Raw genomic sequence first — 10,811 nt, 5'->3', positions numbered from 1 at the left:
ACTGGCAAAATAAAGCTTGCATGTGGCGTATGTTTGACCATCATCTACCTTTCCCATGACAACAGGAGACACTGAAACACAGAATGTTACGTGACTTGCCCAGCGCTTCACAGACTAGTCCATGACAGTTTTGGGCCTCAGAACCAGGAGTGCTAATATTGCTAGCCCCGCGCATTCAAAAAGCATGAGCATGGCCCCCTAACATTATGACCATTGCTTGAAGACTGTGGGATTTTGAAAATAATACCGGTACTTTGCTTAGGGCCTTGGAGTGACCTTCTGGTAGTGGTGCTTTTTAGTGCTCATCTCTTCCAGATGGAAAGACTAGCAACAAACTGCTGAAATGTTTTAAAAACAGAAAACAGATATTCTCCCCCAAACCACAGGGCTCCAGCAGCTTTCAGAAAACCACCAGATCTCCTGAGCGAGGGCTTTCTTTAGGATTTCTGGTGCTCTATGCAGCATGAGCACCTGCAGCCCCCATTTGTTGCTGGGGAGCAGGACAGCAACTCTGTATGTGGGGGGGGGGAAGCAGGGGCTGTAGACGCAGGAACATGGAAGGGAGTCTGGTGGAGGAGCAAGCTGATGGGGGAATAGTGCAGTCCACCAGCCTCCCTGCCCCAGAGCTCCGGGCTGGGTGGTGGAGCAGAGGACCAGGGGATTGGGGCCACTGGAACCAGGGGGCAGTCAGAGCAGGGGGCAGGTTTTGGCCGTTCCATTTTGCAGTTGCAACAAAGGGGCAGGCCTGTGTGAAGGGATGAGAAGCCTCGAGGGGCTACTGCAAGAATACTGCAAAGCTGGTGACAGTTGCAATTCTGTCCAGAGATTGGTCAAGCAAGTTTTCCACCTGCCTTCCTCTATGAATGGTGATTCCATCTCCAGTCGGCTGCAGTGATTTGTGTATCTGACACAGGCAGGTGGATGCCATGGATACCTGGTGTCTATCAGCAACGGGGAGGAGTCGGTGCGAATGGCACAGAGGAAGAGGAAGGATGAGCCAGTGGTTAAAGCCGTAGCCTGAACATCAGGAGACCTCAGTTGAATTTCCTGTTCCACCACAGACTTTCAGAAAGGCTTTGGGTAAGTCACGTAGTCACTCGGTTCCCCTGTACGCTGAGGAGAACAACCCTGTCCTGCCTCACGGAGACTTGGTGAGGATGAATACCTTACGGATGAGGAGGTGTTCAGAGTGCAAGGGAATAGGGGTGCCGTGATGGGAGCTGTAGCTGTGCTGTCTAAGAGAATGGGGGAGGCTGGGAAGGCAATGCTGCAATTCTGAGCTTGCTGGCATTGCTGGGGGGGAGGGGGAGGGGGGATCTCTTTTCCCCTTCTTGCCCTCAGCAGACTAACAGAACAATCCCTCTGCTAGCCTGCGACTCAGTGAACGAAGCGCGGCTCTTTCCACAGTCCTCTCTGTAAGAAACTCCTCGGGCAGGCCCACAGCAAAGTGACAGATTTTGTCTTTCCCCACAGGCCCCAGCCTGCAGTGGTGGGACCTTGCTGAGTTTACCCAGCCCTTAATGCTGCAATATCCTCTTTGGGGCATGGGAGGGCGTGAAGTGGCTGCAAGGGCCTACTAGCTCTTCCAGTCAGCTGGCCTTTCCCTTCAGCTCTTCCAAGGAACCTTTGCCCAATTTCCTCAGGCCAGGCACCCCCCTCCCCTCCCCCTCCAGGACACACCTGCATTCTTCTGATTCCTTGTGGCTGATTCGCTGCTCCTCTTGCCTGCCCTCACAAAGTCAAACAAGCCCCTTGCCTGTTCCGATTTACATGCTGGGTAAAGAACGGTGCTGTGGCCTCCCCTGTGGGCAGAAGCCCTGACCCTACCACTCCGCTGCATGGAGGAGATCCCAAGCTCTCACAGTCTAGTAGGTGGAGAACACAGGGAGAGAGGGTGTATTGGGAGCTGCACTTTAATGGTGAAAAAGCCACATGTGGCTGGCGAGCTAGAGTTTGGCCACCCCTGATCTATAGTTAAAGTGTCATACAAAGTATCAGGCGTTATCTGGTAACACACCAGTCCTGAAAATCATTGCATGGTTCACATATGGGGTGTGCACAAAGACACACAAATATGCACAGGAATTATATTCTCAAGAAGCAATGAATGCATCATGCAGTCTGCCTTAGACAAAGGAATGAGGAGCAATGAACATGTCACCTATGTGCCCCAGCGGGAGAGAGAAGTTTCGGCTGGACTGACTTTTTCAATGCCTGAGATCCACAAGTGATTAATAGAATTATAAATTGTCATGTGAGGACTTATGGATACTTACTGATATTGGGCTTTAAAGTCTGACCAAACAGGGAGAAACAGGTTTTCTTCCAGACAGAAGGGAAGGTATCTATCTACCTGTCTCTGCTGTAAATTAAGCATTGTGGAGGCAAAACAATGTAAGCCCTATTTACATGATAATCAGCAGGGAGAAGGGAAGTCAACAAGAGGGGAAGAAAAACCAGAAGCCTTCCTGCTTCTTGAAACAGTCAGTGACCTTTGGGAGATAGAAACAGAAAGCCATTTCGATATCTGAGACTTCAGAGATTCAAGGGGCCAGAGATCTTGAAATAACAGAAGGAAGTTGAAGTTTCTGGAAACTGAGTTTGGGTGAAACTGCTTAGGAAAAACCTCCTTAGGCAAAGATAGTAACTTGTTAAAATTACGTTTTAGACTTAGAAGTGTATTTATTACTTTGGTTAGCTTGAAACCCTATCTATTTGGTATCACTTTAACCTATATCTTTGTGTTAAGTAAACTTGCTTTACTTTTACTATACATGAATTCAGCACAAGTGTGAGTGCCCTCAGAGGCTTTGCATTAAACCAGGCATGTCCAAAGTCCGGCCCGCGGGCCAATTGCGGCCCGTGTTCCGGTTTAATACGGCCCCCCAGGTAATTTGGCAATATCTATCTTTTATGGCCCCCAACGAATCCATATGTATTGAGATGAATACATTGTAAAATCTCAGTTAATGTCAGTTGGTCTAAATCAGTTATAAATATATTTGGACACAACATGTATACTTGGTGTTATGTTCCTGTTCATATTTTTTTAACTTAAAAGTTGACAGACAACCTTTATTACCAATAATATGTAATGTACTTTACAATGTTCCTGACATATATTTCAGCTTCCTGCATTTTTTTTTCATCTGGCCTTCAGATATGAAAGGCAGAGTGATTTAACACCTGTTTAGATTTGTCATCCATGTGACAAAATGAAAAATATGCCGTTTGCAGTAAACTTTGCATAAAATAGTTAATTTGCATTTAATTTTAATGGTTCAAAGAATGTCAGGCAAAATGGTCGGCCCTCACGTTTGTTCACTTCATCAAATCTGGCCCTCTTTGAAAAAAGTTTGGGCACCCCTGCATTAAACGAATGCACTGCAGAGTATTGGCTCACTATAGGAACACTGAAACAAAATACAGGACTATGTAGCACTTTAAAGACTAACAAGATGGTTTATTAGATGATGAGCTTTCGTGGGCCAGACCCACTTCCTCTGGCCCACGAAAGCTCATCATCTAATAAACCATCTTGTTAGTCTTTAAAGTGCTACATAGTCCTGTATTTTGTTTCAGCTACACCAGACTAACACGGCTACATCTCTATCACTATAGGAACACTGAGTGTTTGGTGAGAAAGCTAGACACTCAGGCAAATGGGCTGACTGATTGCCCCACCACTTAGCAGTAGCAAATCTCTCACTTGCAGTGGTTGAGAGGATGATACAGAAATTCACAGTTCTGGGAACCTCAGACAGTCACCGTCACTGGGGCGTGGAGGCCAGGGTGTGATTTGAATGGTCATATGATGGTGGTGACAAAATCCATCACTGGTCTGGGATGAACCCCTAGATAAGGAAATCACATAGGCACCCACAGGGTAGTTGTGCCAAACCTGAACAGCAAGGAACAATGCTGCCTCAGAATCACAACTCCTCCCTCGTGCTGAGGAGAAGCAAAAGGGACTTTGCCCCTTTTGTGGAGACATTCAGTGCCTCTGCTCTGGCCATCTACTCTATCTGGATCCAAGGATCCTCCCATTCCACACCCTGATGTTCCCATCCCACTCACCTTACAGAAGGGAGTATTTGTGTGAGTAATTAACTGCTTTACCACTGCAGCCAGAGTCAAGAGAGTCATAAAGGACTGGGTGGATGACTTCCCTGTGTGGCTATGTAAGTAAGAGCCTAGCCCTAAGTGAATTGCTTGTTTGAAGGTGAGTGCCTATGTGATTTCCTTATCTAAGGGTTCATTCACCTTCCCTGGGTACAGCTAAACCATGGATAGAGTCTGAAAAGCAATCTTTGGCATGTAATCTAGTGCAGTACTTGAACAGGTACCACAAGGCTTTAGTTCTTCTTCTTCAAATGACTCATTATTATGCTGTGTTGCCCTTCTGTTATGAGGTAGAAAATTTGGGGGCTTTGCAGCTCAAAGTTTCCTGTTGGAAGAGAAATCCATGGTATAGTCAGAATATTTTCTTGGTATAATGTATTTTATTTACACCTTATACACCAGTCCTGGAACAGAGGTGGTCACAGATGGCACGCAAGTGATCCCCTCTTTTTAAAATTACTGCCCCAAACACTAATACTTAGTTCCCAGGAGCTAACTCCACCCCAAAATTGGCTCTCTTCAGAGGTTAATGCAGGGGAAAACTCCCTTGTTATTTGTAACATTTTCCCCAAATATAAATGGCATCAGTAAGCTAACAATAAAGTAGCCTTTCTCCAAGGCTGATGCACTAACAAAATGGCACCAGCTGTGGGCTCCCACCAAAACTTCTGTCTAAAAAATCTCTCTCTCACAGGCTGCTTTGCATTCCAAAAGTGTGAAGCTACCCAGAATGTGGCGCTCCACCACTGCATAGCAACTCAATCAAAGCTAACAGAGAGATAGGAGACTCCATTTTAATTGCACATTTATTTAAGGGAGGAGTGAACAACTGCAATTATTAGTAGATTATTATTATTATTATTATTATTATTTATTTTTAGAATGTTGACAACCACTTTATTAGAATGTTGACAACCACTGCTGTCTTTTGTTGTTGGGGCATGCTCCAGTCACACCCTCTCTATTTCCCTCTCTGCCACTGTATAAAAGAGGCATTTTTATTTGTTCCCCAAAGGTCAGTCCTAGGACCAATCCTATTCAACTCATTCATAAATGATCTAGAGAAAGGGGTAAACAGTGAGGTGGCAAAGTTTGCAGACGATACTAAACTGTTCAAGGTAGTTAAGACCAAAGCAGCCTGTGAAGAACTTCAAAAAGATCTAAGTGACTGGGCAACAAAATGGCAAATGAAATTTAATGTGGATAAATGTAAAGTAATGCACATTGGAAAGAATAACCCCAAATATACATATAATATGATGGGGGCTAATTTAGCTACAACTAATCAGGAAAGAGATCTTGGAGTCATCGTGGATAGTTCTCTGAAGATGTCCACACAGTGTGCAGTGGCTGTCAAAAAAGCAAATAGGATGTTAGGAATAATTTAAAAAGGGATAGAGAATAAGACGGAGAATATATTATTGCCCTTATATAAATCCATGGTACGCCCACATCTTGAATACTGCATACAGATGCGGTCTCCTCATCTCAAAAAAGATATCCTGGCATTAGAAAAGGTTCAGAGAAGAGCAACTAAAATGATTAGGGGTTTGGAATGGGTCCCATATAAGGAGAGATTAAAGAGACTGGGACTTTTCAGCTTGGAAAAGAGGAGACTAAGGGGGGGATATGATAGAGCTCTATAAAATCATGAGTGGTGTGGAGAAAGTGAATAAGGAAAAGTTATTTACTTGTTCCCATAACAAAAGAACTAGTGGCCACCAAATGAAACTAATGGGCAGCAGGTTTAAAACAAATAAAAGGAAGTTCTTCGCACAGCACATAATCAATCTGTGGAATTTCTTGCCTGAGGAGGTTGTGAAGGCTAGGACTATAACAGAGTTGAAAAGAGAACTAGATACATTCATGGAGGTTAAGTCCATAAATAGCTATTAGCCAGTATGGGTAAGGAATGGTGTCCCTAGCCTCTGTTTGTCAGAGGGTGGAGATGGATGGCAGGAGAGAGATCGCTTATGTTTACATCTGATTAGGCATCACAGGTTGGAGTTTCCACAAACGGGAGCAGAGAGAGGATGAAAAACACCTTCCCAAACAGACAGCTTATACTTGCTCTCTGCTAACTAGTGTATGTGGGGTGGCAAGTGTTTTTGGAAGGAATGCAGATGAGCCTCATTAGAGACTGACTCCCTGGGTGGAGGGGTCACCCCCAAGTAGGGAACTGCAGAGAGAAAATGGGAGAGTTGGTGGGAGGGAGAATTCTCCTGGATGATGACTGAAGTAAGCCAGACAGCTAGATCTGGGGCATAGCCACAAAACTCAGCTCTGGATGCAAAGCCTCTCTAAGTTTGGGGGTGTTCAGATCCAGGAGTTTCTTCTGGGTCCCTGTCTCCTTGGCTCTCTTTACAATGGGCTAGTTCCTGAGGAAAAGTCTGTTATGTCCATATCTAGACTTTAAAGAGGCAGGTCATTCCTGACACCTTGTTTTCACAAGGGAGTACACTCACTTTGGGCATGCTCACACTGTGGGCACTTCCAATAGTAATGAAGATCACTGTAGGTAAGGCACCTCCCCGTGAGACTGTAGCTAAATCTGTGGAAGAATTTTGGCATCGACCGAGCTGCTTTCATACTCCCTAGGACACTGAGGGGTATGAATTTTTCCACACCTCTGAGCAATATAACTGAGCTGATGTAAATTTAAATGCAAACTGGGGCTTCATTGATTTCCTGCCATTGCAGGGGCCTTAGGCAGTGCCGCACCTCAGTGGCTCCTGTCCTTAGCCTGTGGCACACAAGTGTAGCCTCCTGAGGGCTAGAATACTTTGGTATTTTGGGGGTTGTTGATGGGGGCTGCTGGATAATGGACTGTAGCGTGTGAGGTACAGGACAGTGGGCTGGCTGAGCTGGGGCTCTCTGTCCTGGCCTCATCCTCTGTGACCTTGTGACAGGGCTGGCCTGTCCCGCACTGAACAGGGGGGTGGAGAGCCCGTCTATTGGGTAGAATATGCCCCTCCCCCACAGCCCTGCTGGGCATGCTTGCAGTGCAGCCTCAGTATAAAAGGTTGCCGGGCTGCTCAATTGGGGCTGACCTCCGGGGAGGAAGGAGCTCTGGTCCAAACCCCAGAGCCACAGCTGGACCTGCTGCTGGAACCAGAGCCGTTGGGACTGCCGCTGTTGCTGCTACCGTCTCAAGGTCGAGCACGCCCGCCCCGCCAACCCCGTGGGGCTGCCCGCCCCGCCGCAGTGGACAGCCCCTTCGCTGCTGCCCCAGACACGGGACCTGCTGACATTGCCACCACCGCCGACCCAGCTTCGCCAGGCGGGGTCTCCGTCAGCCACAGGGCTGGGGTAGGAAACAACCCAGGGCAAGGGGCAGGGAACCCCTCAGTGGGCTCGGCGTGTTTCGGCGAGAACTCCCCGCTGAGCTGGTGGTGGGAACCACTCACCACTAATAGGGCCCTGGGTTGGGGTCCGGTGGAGAGGGAGGGCCCGGACACCCCTACCCCAACCCCTCAGGGCATGGACTAGGCCTCAGGGCCTGCTTTGACTGCAGACCAGGCCTCCAGGCCCGCGATTGTGTGGGACTAGGTCTCAGGGCCTGCGAATTGTGCTGAACTCGGCCTCAGGGCCTGCTTTAACCTTGTGGAGAAGTGGGCAGGGCTGGGGACCCCACCACAGACCTCCAAACTGTTCTTTCGTCAACCAGCCAGTGCTCCCTTTACTGTACCACAATAGGATTTCTAATGGCTGGGTGGCTGATGTTCGTGGATGGCTAAGATTAAGTATGCTGCAGGCTTAGAGAACTCATGGGCATCATGCTGAAGATGGCTTGGCAGGAGGCATGGCTAGATGACGGGATATGCCATTCTCACCAAAGCCCTACCTATGGTATCAGAAGTGGCAGGGATGAGGTTTACCTGGGTGGTCGACAAATGCCTTTGATGTCGACACCCGCGCGTCCAGACTACAGCGCTGAGCCGACAAACAGCTGATCAGCTGTTTGTCGGCTCAGCGCGGCAGCCATGTAAATTTAAATGAAGCGGCGATTATTTAAATCGCCGCTTCATTTTCCTATGCCTGGTAGCCTCATCTACATGCCTCTGTCGCCAGAGGCATGTAGTCTAGACGTAGCCTGAGATTATGTAGCCAATTTCAGAGGAACCCAACATAGATTTTGGCCTGAGCACCGCTCATTAAATGCTGAAATAAATTTGAAAAATTACTTAAAGCATAAAACCCAGAAAAAAAGTTGCTCGGGTTAACAAGTTCAAGATTCATCTTGAGGCTCATCCGCCATCGTCTATTTTCAGTATTATGCTCTCTATTCAAGCTCTCCCACCGTACACCTCACTAAGGTATCTTATAAGGCCATGTATACACCGCCACGTTGCAGCACTGTACCTTTCTGGCTCTTTTCTACACTGGCACGTGACAAGGGCAGTAAATCAGCTCCCAGCGCTGTAACTGCGGAGGTATCTGCACTGACATGGCAGTTAATATGCACCAACTCCACTGTACTCTAGCGTTTGCTGCACTGTGGCTACAATGCGGGGGTACGACAATGCTGTGACTGGCCTACGGGACCCATCCCACAATGTCCGTTCTCACTTCTTTGGTCATTGGTTTGAACTCTACTGCCCTGCCCTTGGGTGACCAAGCCTCAGACCCACCTTTTACAGTCCTTTGGAATTTTGTTTGCTTGGTGATGCCTGGTGTTCTCTCAGCACATCTTTCCAGGTGACCATGCCTGCTCCACGCACCAGGTGATCCCCTACTTTAAGCCATGCCAAGGTGCTAGACCTAATCAGTGCTTGGGGAAAGGAGGCTGTCTGGTCCCAGCAGCCTCCGGTCTTAGGAATTATAATACCTATGGACAGATACCAAGTTGCATGACTGAAAGGGGCCATGACCAGGATGCACTGCAGTGCAGGGTCAAAGTGAAAAAACTGCAAAACACCTACAAGACATGGCAAGCAAACAGCTTCTCTGGTGGTGTGCCCATGACCTGCCTGATCTACAAAGAGCTGGATGAAATACTTGAGGGTGACCATACCTCCGCTCCGAAGACCCCCATATACTTCATGGGCTCAGGTGACATTCCAGGAGTAGGAAATCGTGGATGAGGGTGCTGAGGGGGAGAGGGTCACATATGCATGTAGTCAGGAGCTAATTTCTACCCTGTAGGAGGTGAGCCAGTCGCATAGTTGGAGGTTGGAGAAGCAAAACAGAAGAGGATGAGCCTGGAAAGGAGCTTTGATTTCTGGAAGTACTGAAGCCAGTTGCTCGGAGTGGGAGGGCTGCAGAAAGCAAGCTTGAGTCCATGTGGTACTAGCATTGATGCAGGGCTAGTCAGCTGTGGAACAAGGGTGTTGATGGAATCTCTCACTTCATGGCAATGCTCCACAGCCCTGTATATTGGCCAAACTGGACAGTCTCCACAACAAAGGATAAATGGACACAAATCAGACATCAGAAATGGTAGTACACATAAACCTTTGGGGGAACATTTTAGCCTGCCTGGTCACTCAATCGTGGATTTAAAAATAGCCATTCTTCTACAAAGGAATTTCGCTAACCAATTACAGAGAGTCTGCAGAACTGGAATTATTTTCAAATTTGACATAAATACCCTGGGCTTGAATAAAGGCATTAACTGGTTGGCACATTACAAAGCCAAATTCTCCTGACTTTAACATCTGCATTTCTGCATAAAAAGCAAACTATGGGACACATCCAGCCTACTTAATTAGCCTCGTTAACATGGCTCCTACAGCTGGCAGGCACTTCTTCTGTTATTATATATATCTTGGTTTCTGTTATTTCCACTCTAATTCATCTGATGAAGTGGGTTTTACCCACATAAGTTCATGATTCTACATATTTTGATTAGTTTCTAAGGCTACAGCTACACTGTAGCCTTTTTCCAGAAAAGCTTATGCAAATGAAGCGCGGGTGGAATATCGCCACCCTTCATTTTCATAATTAATTAGCTGCCGCTTTTGCGCAAGAGGCTTTTGTGCAAAAAGGAGCTGTGTAAATGTCTCCTTTTTGTGCAAAACCCCCCTCTTGAGCAAGCGCTGTTCTTCTTGGAAAAAATGAGGAAGAACGGTTCTTGCGCAAGAGGGTTTTTTTTTGCGCAAAAGGCTCTTGCACAAAGGCGGCTGCTAATGAATTATGCAAATGAAGTGCGACAATATTCCACACCATGCTTCATTTGCATAAGCTTTTCCGGAAAAAGGTTACGGTATAGCCGTAGCCTAAGGCAGGGCTACTCAACTTTGGAAGCCCTGGGCGAGTCACAATGATTCTCAGAGCACATATGTGTTCATTTTTTTTAATTGTATCCGTTGGTATATATGGTTGTGACTATTTTCTTCCACTACTTGATCTGAGGAAGTGGGTCTGGCCCACGAAAGCTCATCATCTAATAAACCATCTTGTTAGTCTTTAAAGTGCTACATTGTCCTGCATTTTGCTTCAGAGCACATGGTGAGGGATGCAACTTAAGTGTGGTTGCATATACATGCAAATATATGCAAATAGTTTATTTCACACTGACAGGCATGAATATAAAGATTAAGGCAAGACTACACAACACACAGACTGCATTTAAGTTAGTTCTTCTGATATTAATAAAATGCAATATTTACCCATTTTCCATGCATATGGCAGCACTTTTAATGAGCAAGTGACAGTTCAGGAATATAACTACTACAACACATATCAAC

This window comes from Pelodiscus sinensis, chromosome 12 (genome assembly GCF_049634645.1).
Source record: "Pelodiscus sinensis isolate JC-2024 chromosome 12, ASM4963464v1, whole genome shotgun sequence".
Classification (NCBI taxonomy): Eukaryota; Metazoa; Chordata; order Testudines; family Trionychidae; genus Pelodiscus; species Pelodiscus sinensis.
This window is presented reverse-complemented; position numbering follows the sequence as displayed.